This window comes from Protopterus annectens, chromosome 10.part0 (assembly GCF_019279795.1).
Source record: "Protopterus annectens isolate FY-2018-M chromosome 10.part0, PAN1.0, whole genome shotgun sequence".
NCBI lineage: Eukaryota > Metazoa > Chordata > Ceratodontiformes > Protopteridae > Protopterus > Protopterus annectens.
In genome coordinates, this window is record NC_056744.1 from 1,573,374,261 (window position 1) to 1,573,383,590 (window position 9,330).

Genomic DNA, 9,330 nt, shown 5'->3' on the forward strand with positions numbered 1-9,330 from the left:
TTTCTGCACGTTCCACCTTCCATTTTCTGGCATGCATCCAGCAGCCTGCTTTCATTTGTACTTTCCTAGACCTGGTGTATCTTGCGTAATGTGTGCTATTGCCAGTCTACTGTCGGTTTGCTTTGCTCTGCTATGACAGATTTCCTATCTTTGCAATCCAATGCCTCCCCTCCTTTCTTTGCATTCCGATGCCTCCCCTATCATGTTTTGCAGGTTTCTGCGAGCAGACTTGACAGCTGCTGTCGATTGGCCGCCGTGTGTTGATTGGTGTTGATTGCTCATTAGTACGCCAATTACCCTACTTCAGCATTTCCTTCTTTTCTTCCCCTGACCTTCCTGTTTGTGCTATTGTTCGCACCGCATGCATCTGCTTACTGGGTTTCGGGCACGTTTTCATCCCCGTACACATGCGCTTTTGGGCACCATGTGTGCTCTCATCTAAATGATTCTATACCTTCCTCCCCACCCCTGTCCTGCAGCTTTGTTTAGCAACAACCAGGCCAGTTTGCATTGCTCCAGTGTGCTTGCTGCTATGGTGGCACACCCCTCTGCTGATGTCATGTATCTCCTCTGAGCCACTCCTTGGTATTATAGCGCTGCGCCGTATGGTTCAACCTTCATCTGGCGGGACATTTGCGATTCAGTATTATCTGCCGCATTTGCATGGCATTGACTACTAATTCATAGTTACAGCACCGAACACTGTTGCAGGCCCTTAGCAACCCTTGCACCTTGGTTGTGGTGTTCCATGCCTACCATTGTGTATTATGGTGTAAACCTGATTTGTATTACATTGCGATTTTATGACATTTTTATATATTTTCTTTATGTTCCAGTTTGCGCACACATGCCCTGCGGTTGTACTGTGCGTTACTGTGGACATGACATTAAATGTTGTTTTTTAGGTGTTGTGCATCTTTTCTTATGCCATTGGCTGTGTATTTAGCCATTGGCATATGTTAACTTTGTAATACATGAGTCTGGTCCGCTTCCAAAGCTCCGATGTTCTGTTTGGGAAAATGTAAACCGTGTTTTTTGGTTTACATTTCCGTGGGCTTACGGTACACCTGCACCACTTCATGAATCACTATCTGCCTTCATTTGCATGGTGTGACACTGCACATGGGGTGATTAGCATACCTATGCCGAGGGCTGCGCAGTTCTTGCTTACGCCAGTAGTGCACGTGGTATTGGATCATACCTGAATCTCTCGACGGCCATATTTGGCGTTATTCCACCTACGCTACGCTTGCGCCTGGCGCAAGCTTCATGAATCCCGGGGAGTGTCTTTTTGGAACTACTTTTTGTTGTCTGCTTTGTTTTACTCAGAATGTACTGTGGATGTTAACCATATATGAATCACACAAGTTTTTTTATATGTACAGAACAGACTTGTAGTATTTATTATTCTTCTTACTGTAGTATCTTGTGTGCCTCTGTATTTATTGTATTGTAAGATGTGTGCGCGTGTCTGTGTGTGCCCTCATTACAAGTATTTTCCCTTTAATGATATCTTCATATGAAAGTGAATGAGTTGTTTGAAAAAAAGACTGTTTTAACGTACACATTCCCTTTGTAATGTACATTCTCCATTTGTGATATATATTAAATGCATGTTTCTTGGGGTTTTTTTGTTACATATGTAGCGTACCACATTATTTTGCATGTTTTCATTTCATAAGGGGTAGGTTGCCTGAAAGCTGGTAAGTCCAATGGAAATGATTCAATTTTTGAAATGGAAGCTTTACAGCTTTTTAGTAACTTGGGAGCCTATTCTTCTAGGGGCAAACCAGAACAGTATGTGTTAGTATAACCTGTGAAGATGAGCAATAGGCCTGTGCACAATCTGTGTCCAGTTTGCTTGGCTATTAAATTGCAGCTAGGGGTCTTCTATTATTTGGATTGTTAGCACAATTATCAGTTTACAGTTATCATTATCAGTATTATGCACCCTTGACCTGGATGACTCTGCTAGTGTCAGTTGCCTTTACTACCCCTCCCAACAGTTTATAGATATTTTGGTATTTATTAATTCGTTTATCGTTTATATACTTCTGGTAGGAAGAAATTGCACCCCATCAGTTATATAGAATAAAATGCAAAGTAGTGCTGTCTGCCACATCTACATATATTTGAATGCAACAACAATAAAATACATGAGGTGAATTGTGTTAACCTATTTTAACCTCCACAGCATGCTGTAACAAGAAAGTAAATGCCAGCATTCTTAATGGCTAGGAGAGGCTACCAGCTATGTCTGACTTGGAAGGCAGAGATAAAAAAATATATATATTCTAGGAGGGGCTACCAGCTGTGCCCAACATGGAGCGCATTGATAACCAGTTATTCATTCATACCTGTTACCTGTCCCAAATTTTGCAGAATGTTCTTAATTTTGCCTTATAGTTTTGCCTTGCCCCTGATAAAATGTTTGATTTTCAGGTAAATTACATAGGATTACAGGAGTCAGTAATGTCATACATTAGAGAATCATACTTTCAATAGTTCGGAAAATGCAAGTCAATGCAGAATTTGCTGTTCTGTTAACCTTTTAAGTAAATTACAGTGATAATTAAAAAAAACAGGCCCTTGATTTTGGACCCTTGTCTTCTCCTCCTCTATTAGTTTTGCCTTTGATCAGAACTCTTGAGCAAAGAAGTTGAGAATTACTGTTCACTGATTCATTTGCATCCATAGCAGTGCTGTATTCTTCAGTAAGTGCAGAAATGCTAACGTTGTAACAAGAGTTTTGCAACCTAAAGCAAAATTAGTACATTTAAGGGATGGGGACTCTACTGCTGCCTTTTTTTTCTTCTTAAGAGCATTTCAGTTAGCTTGGGTGATCCACTGTAACCAAGAACTTCATATCTTTATCAGTCCCTGGCAGAAATAGTGTAGGGGTGAACTGTAATTTTAGGAACAGCTCTTAGTGTCTGATGAACTTCACCATGACTTTCGACAGGCATGTCATTATGTTTCCTTAATATTCATTTCAAAATGGTTACTACTTTAAATGTTTTATGCTATGGGCTTTTCATGATGGACTGATATTTTCTTTGGTCGTGGCCACGTTACTGCTACTGAGCAGTGTGCTGTTATCTTAGGTGGACAATGTACTGTATGTTAGCACAATGCTACCATGTGTGGTGGCCATACTAGTGCTCCCTGTTGTTCAGTGCATGTCTGTTTTGGCTAGACTAGTGGACACTGTGTGCAGTACTGCTGTGCTGCTACTCTCAATGTGTTCAGTGCTGAAATGCTATTACTCTCTATGTGTGCAGTGCTGCTACTCTGTGTGTGCATTGCTGTCATGTTGCTACTCTGTGTGTGCATTGCTGCTGTATTGCTACTCTGTGTGTGCATTGCTGCTGTATTGCTACTCTGTGTGTACAGTGCTGCTACTTTGTGTGTGCAGTGCTGCCATGCTGAAATTCTCAATGTGTGCAGTGCTGCCGTATTGCTATTCTCAGTGTGTGCAGTGCTGCTATACTGCTACTCTGAATGTGTGCAGTGCTGCTGTACTGCTACTGTCAATGTGTGCAGTGCTGCCGTGCTGCTACTCTCAGTGTGTGCAGTGCTGCTGAGCTTCTTGTTGATGTGTATTACCTGCTGCCAATGATCTTCGGTCATGCATTACTAGCATCCCTTGCTGTCATGAGCAGTGTTCCCACAAACACAGTGACCTGCAGGAGTACCCTCAGGCATACCTTTCCACCTGCAGACACTGAAAATAGGAACAAAGGCCCTTGAATACTAGGTACATCCCGCCAAAAATCAGGACAGCTAATTAGCACAAAATGTGAATACCAAATAGCACATAGCTTTCTGCTACCAGACGCAAAGTAGGATACTACTCAGAAACACGTTTAAAAAACAGAGCAACAAAACTGATGGAAAAATATAAGCACTTAATTAAAGAAACAGTGTAACTCTGTAGACTTCAGTGAACTGTGCTGTGAAATTCTGCCACACAAGATCATTTAGTTTTGCTTCTGAAAAAGATAATTTATTTTTGTTTCTGAAAAAGCAGCCTGTTCACAACTTAACATATGCCTATACAAGGCATTTACTTTATGCCTTGTTCTAATGTCATAGAGGTGTTCATATACCCACTTTTTGAGCATGCGGTCAGTCTTTCTTACATAAAAAGCATTTCTTGCAAAGAGCCAGGTAAATCGTCCCTTTGCTATTGCAATTAACAAAAGTCTTAGCTTGTATTAACCTATCTCTGCCTGCAATATACACCTGTTTACTATTATGAAACAACACATACAAGTAGAGGAATAAACATAACTAACAAATACAATAAAAGGGTATATGAACACCTCAATGTTATTAGAACAAGGTATAAAGTAAATCCCTTGTGTAGACCTATGTTAAATTGTAGACAGGCTGCTTACTCTTTTTTTTTTTTGTTTTGGAAGAGATTCCACAGGAACCCAGGGCATCCCTTGGAGACTGAAATTGAATACAGAGAGATTATTGGCAACTGGTATTGGAGGCCAGTAGACCACCAGGTTTGAATTCAAATGTCTCTCTGGCCCCAGTTTTAAACCTTAGAGCAGCTGGGTTGTAATTATGTTTTTAAACTATTGTACACATACTTAAGTTTAATGCATGCAAATTGCTACATTTGTTGAGGTTAGTCTTGTTGCTGGAAACCATTGTATTTCTACTTCTTCTGTATTAGTGTAATACTGTTCCTTTTAGATGATTTTTTATGGATGTTGTTAAAAATATATTTTTTATGTTTTATAAATATACATTTATAAAATTTTATTAGGTACATTTTTACTTAATTACTAGATGGTAGAGTAGGACAGTTGTACAGGTATATTTATAGTGAAATTAGTGTCTTTTGTATACTCTTTTTATGATTTTATAGTCTGATGAAAGAGTTTACATTTGCAGTTGACCACTAGATGGTAGTATAGGTCAGTTTTATTTGTATATGCATTTATAATGAATGATCATGTTTTTAGCATCAGATTATTCAGTATCTACTTCGCTGTATAATTTAATGAAAGTGTTTTAGATAGATTGGAATTGCAACATAATGAAAAACATTGTTGGCAACTGTCAAGAAAACATGAATTTTGTTACCTAAGGTTTTGCATTTTTTCACATTTTCCATAGCATTTTATGCACACTCTTTTTTATAGATTTTTTAGATGTGTTTTTCATCCTCCAACTGTGGTATTTTGCTTAATGCACATTTAACAAAGATGTATTCATTTAGGTATGCTTTTTAACTTTTTCAAAAGTTTTTTTTAATTTTTGCATAGAGAATGAATGAGATTTTTGTTTAGGTCTTTTTATCTACCTAGGTAGTTGCTAGAAAATTAATTGGTGATAATTGTTGTAATTTCCTAATAAAGTGGTAATTTGGTAGAATATATAACTGTCAGGATAGGAGTTGTATTTTTTGTATCTGATGAAATATTAAAGATAAGATGAAAATGCGGTGACCCAGTTAACCATTTATGTATATATTCTCATGCTTTTATATGCATGTGGATTAAAGTCTTCACTGTTTAAGCATGGGTGTTCCAGTGACTGATTTTATTTCATTGGTACCTCCACAGTGCCTGAAGTTTTATTTTGTTGGTTACTACAAAGCTTCTTGGGGGGGGGGGGGGGTTATTTACAAAACTTACCTTTTTTTCTTAATGGACTTCTTTTATGTCTTTCTGTCTCGCAACACTCTTCCTCCTTTTCCCTTCTATCTTTCTCTTTCGAAACACGCTTCTTACTTTCACTTCTGTCCTTCTCCCCTTGAAATAGTTTATTTCCTTTCCTTTCTCAAACCTGGGGTTGTCATTAACAGCATGCACCATTGCTAGCTTCTGAGTAACCTAATTCATACTTACCTGGCAGTTGGAATACCACGATCAAGAAGGTGGTGTCCCCAGGCTGAGGCTCCTCCATTGCACTTTTTATTTGAGTAGACTCCTGTGATTTCCTCAAATGTGGGAAACTCAGCTGTATAATTTAAGATATTGGGGAACTACGTTCACTCAGTCCACAGAATGTAAGCTAAGAACCAGACTGGTTTCTTTTGTTCTAGCATGCCTAGCTCACAAGCCTGTATTTCCAACCGATGTTATACATAGAATTCCCCAAGTTCCTAACTCAATAACAGCAAATGATTTACTCTTGTATTACTTGTATTTACAACACTTACCTTGTTCTTTTCTGTCTTTCTCTCTCAAAACACGTTCCTACCTTTCCTTTCCGTTTTTTCTCACTCAAACTTTCTCTCTTGAAACATGCTTCTTCCTTTACTTTGTCATTCTCTCTCAAATTTTATTTCTGGAAACCCTTTTCTTCCTTTCCTTTCCATCTTTCACCTCTCAAAATGGACTTCTTCCTTTCCTTTTTTACATTACCTTTCCTTTCCTGTTTTACATTACCTTTCCTTTCCTTTCTCAAGCCCAGGTTTGTCACTAACCACATACACCATTGCCAGGTTCTCAGTAACCAAAGTCATACTTACCTGGCAGGGGAAATACCATGATCAAGAAGGTTGTTTTCTTCTGATGAGGCTCCTGCATTGCACTTTTCAGTTGGATTGACCCCTGTGATTTCCCCAAATGGGGGAACTCAGATGCATAATTTATGGTAGTGGAGGACTGTGTTCACACAGTCCCCTAAATTTAAGCTAACAAACAAACTGATCTGCTACTTTTGTTTTAGCATGCCTAGCTCATAAACCTGGATCTCTAATTAATGTTACATACACAATTCCCCAAGCTCCTAACTCTCAAACAGCCAAACTTGTTTTATTCTTATTTACAACACTTATCTTTTTTCCAAATGCACTTCTTTTCTGTCTTTGTCTCTCAAAATAATATTCCTCTTTTTCTTTCCATCTCTCTCTCGAACTTTCTCTTTTGAAATATTCTTCTTCTTTCCTCTCCGTCTTTCTCTCTCGAAACAGGGCTTCTTCCTTTCCATTCTAAAACCAAAGTTTGTCACTAACCTTATATACCATTGTCAGGTTCTCAGTAACCAAAGTTCATAGTTACCTGGCAGGGGGAATACCATGATCAAGAAGATGGATTCCCCAGGATGAGGCTCTTCTACTGCACATTTCGGTTGAGTTGACTCTTGCGATTTCCCCAAATGTGGGAACTCAACTGCAAAATTTATGGTAGTGGGGGGCTGCATTTGCTTAGTCCCCTAAACTTAAATTAAGGAACAAACAGATCCATTTATTTTATTCTAGAAAGCCTAGCTCACAAGCCTGTGTTTCTAACACACTATACATACAATTCCCCAAGCTCCTAACTAAGCAGGAAACCACTTACTCTTGTATTAATCTTATTTTCACAATTTTCCTTTTTCTCCAAATTCATGTTTTTTCTGTCTTTCTCTGTTGAAACGCTCTTCTTCATTTCCAGTCCATCTTTCCCACTCAGACTTTCTCTCTCAACCCACATTTATTCCTTTACTTTCTGTCTTTATCTCTGACATTCTCCCTTGGAACACATTTCTTCCCTTCCTTTCCATACTTCTCTGTTGAACTTTCTCTCTCAAAACACACTTCTTCCTTTCCTTTCTTTTAATTCCCCTAAACTTAATGTAAAAAAACAAACCTGTTTTGTTTTGTTCTAGCATGCCTGTCTCAGAAGCCTGTATTGCTAAACATTATACGTACAATTGCACAAGCTCCTAACTCAGAAACAGCCAATCAGTTACTTTTGAATTCTTATTTACAACACTTAACCTTTTTCTCCAAATGCACTTTTTTTTGTCTTTCTTTCTCTCGACACACTTCATTTCCTTAATGTTTTTCTCTCTCTCAAAACAGGCCTTTTCCTTTCCTTTCTTTTTCTTTCTCAAACACAGGTTTATCACTAACCTCATATACCATTGCCAGGTTCTCAGTAACCAAAGTCCGACTTACCTGACAGGGGGAATATCATGGTAGTAAGGTGGTTTCCCCAGGATGAGTCTCTTCCATTGCACTTTTCATTTTGAGTTGACACCTGTCATTTCTCCAAATGTGGGGAACTCAAACGCATAATTTATGGTATTGGGGACTGCATTCACTCAGTCTCCTAAACTTAAGATAAACAAACAGATCTGTTTCTTTTGTTTTACCATTCCTAGCTCACAAGCCTGTATTTCTAACCAATGTTGTCTATATAACTCCACAAGCTCCTAACTCAGAAACAGCCAAACATTTACTTTTGTATTACTCTTATTTACAACACTTGCATTTTTCTCCAAATGCACTTCTTTTCTGTCTTTCCCTCTGGAATCACACTTCTTCCTTTCATCTTTCCTTTCCATACCTTACCTTTTCTTCCCTTGCTGTTGCACTCCTTTGTACATGACACCTTTTTTATATATACATATTTTTTACTTTTTTCTTTGACTTTCACATGAACATGGTCAGATGTTTTTTTTTATCAAATTTATGGTTAATCAGATATATAAAATAACAGTTTATGTGATTGTGTATAAAATATACAACATATAACAAAAAGAGGTTAGTGCTTGTGATGGAAGTATTTTTAGCGATAGTATGTCTTTAAAACTTTGATTGTTCTTAATTGCACAATATATATAAGGATTAAGTATTGTGGATTGTGTCCATCTGATGAAGTCTTGGTCACCAAGACGAAAGCACTCATATTTTATGTTATGTTACAATAAATTATATTTTCGGTCACCACTTTGGGTGTTGGACTTCCAGTTTATTCGTATGGTAGTAACTAGTGACCAGGTCCAATAACTTAGTAAAATTTCTTTGTCATGATGGTGGTGGTTGGGCTACCAAAGAGGTGGGATTTTTCTCTGGGGTTTAGTAGTATATATTGCTGTTCAGCTTCTACTTACTGGAAGGTACATGGCACATCAGAAGTTTCTTCAACAGAAAGTAAGTGGTGGACAGTTAAATTATTATGCAATGCTTTCATGGTCTGTTTATACATTGTAACACAGACATGGCTAACTCACACAGAGTAAGGGTGGCAAAAACTTCTAGGTGGATGATGCAAAACTGAAGGTGAAACAACAGTACAATCTGTAACATTCAGGTTTTTTACACATTAATGTGAGGAACCCTACTGTTTGTCTCTTGCCAGTTAATTACACTCAAAGCATCAAACTGGAAGGATCACCAGGATTCTGGCATGGTAGTTAGACATGACAAAAAGAAGAAGGGGAGGACTGGTTTGTCCTCACTTTCCTTATCTTTCATCTCAGAGTTTGTGTATATATATCATTTGGGAATGTGCTGGGGGTTGCACCCATATTAGGGGTGGTGGAGAGGAGCATGTTCACTTGCAAATTTTTTTTGTTGTGTTTTGTAACCTTAGG

At 38.2% G+C, this 9,330-nt stretch overlaps 4 non-coding genes across 4 annotated transcripts; all 4 read left to right on the forward strand.

Annotated features, from left to right (window-relative positions):
• The first annotated feature begins 5,862 nt into the window (after positions 1–5,862).
• LOC122814559 lies at positions 5,863–6,027 on the forward strand. Its single transcript, XR_006366810.1, has one exon. It is a non-coding gene; the product is annotated as a U1 spliceosomal RNA (small nuclear RNA).
• A 461-nt stretch (positions 6,028–6,488) lies between these two features.
• Positions 6,489–6,653, forward strand: LOC122814556. The gene has a single exon (XR_006366807.1). It is a non-coding gene; the product is annotated as a U1 spliceosomal RNA (small nuclear RNA).
• Positions 6,654–7,020: 367 nt separating this feature from the next.
• Positions 7,021–7,185, forward strand: LOC122814555. The gene has a single exon (XR_006366806.1). It is a non-coding gene; the product is annotated as a U1 spliceosomal RNA (small nuclear RNA).
• Positions 7,186–7,901: 716 nt separating this feature from the next.
• Positions 7,902–8,065, forward strand: LOC122814575. The gene has a single exon (XR_006366820.1). It is a non-coding gene; the product is annotated as a U1 spliceosomal RNA (small nuclear RNA).
• Positions 8,066–9,330: the final 1,265 nt, after the last annotated feature.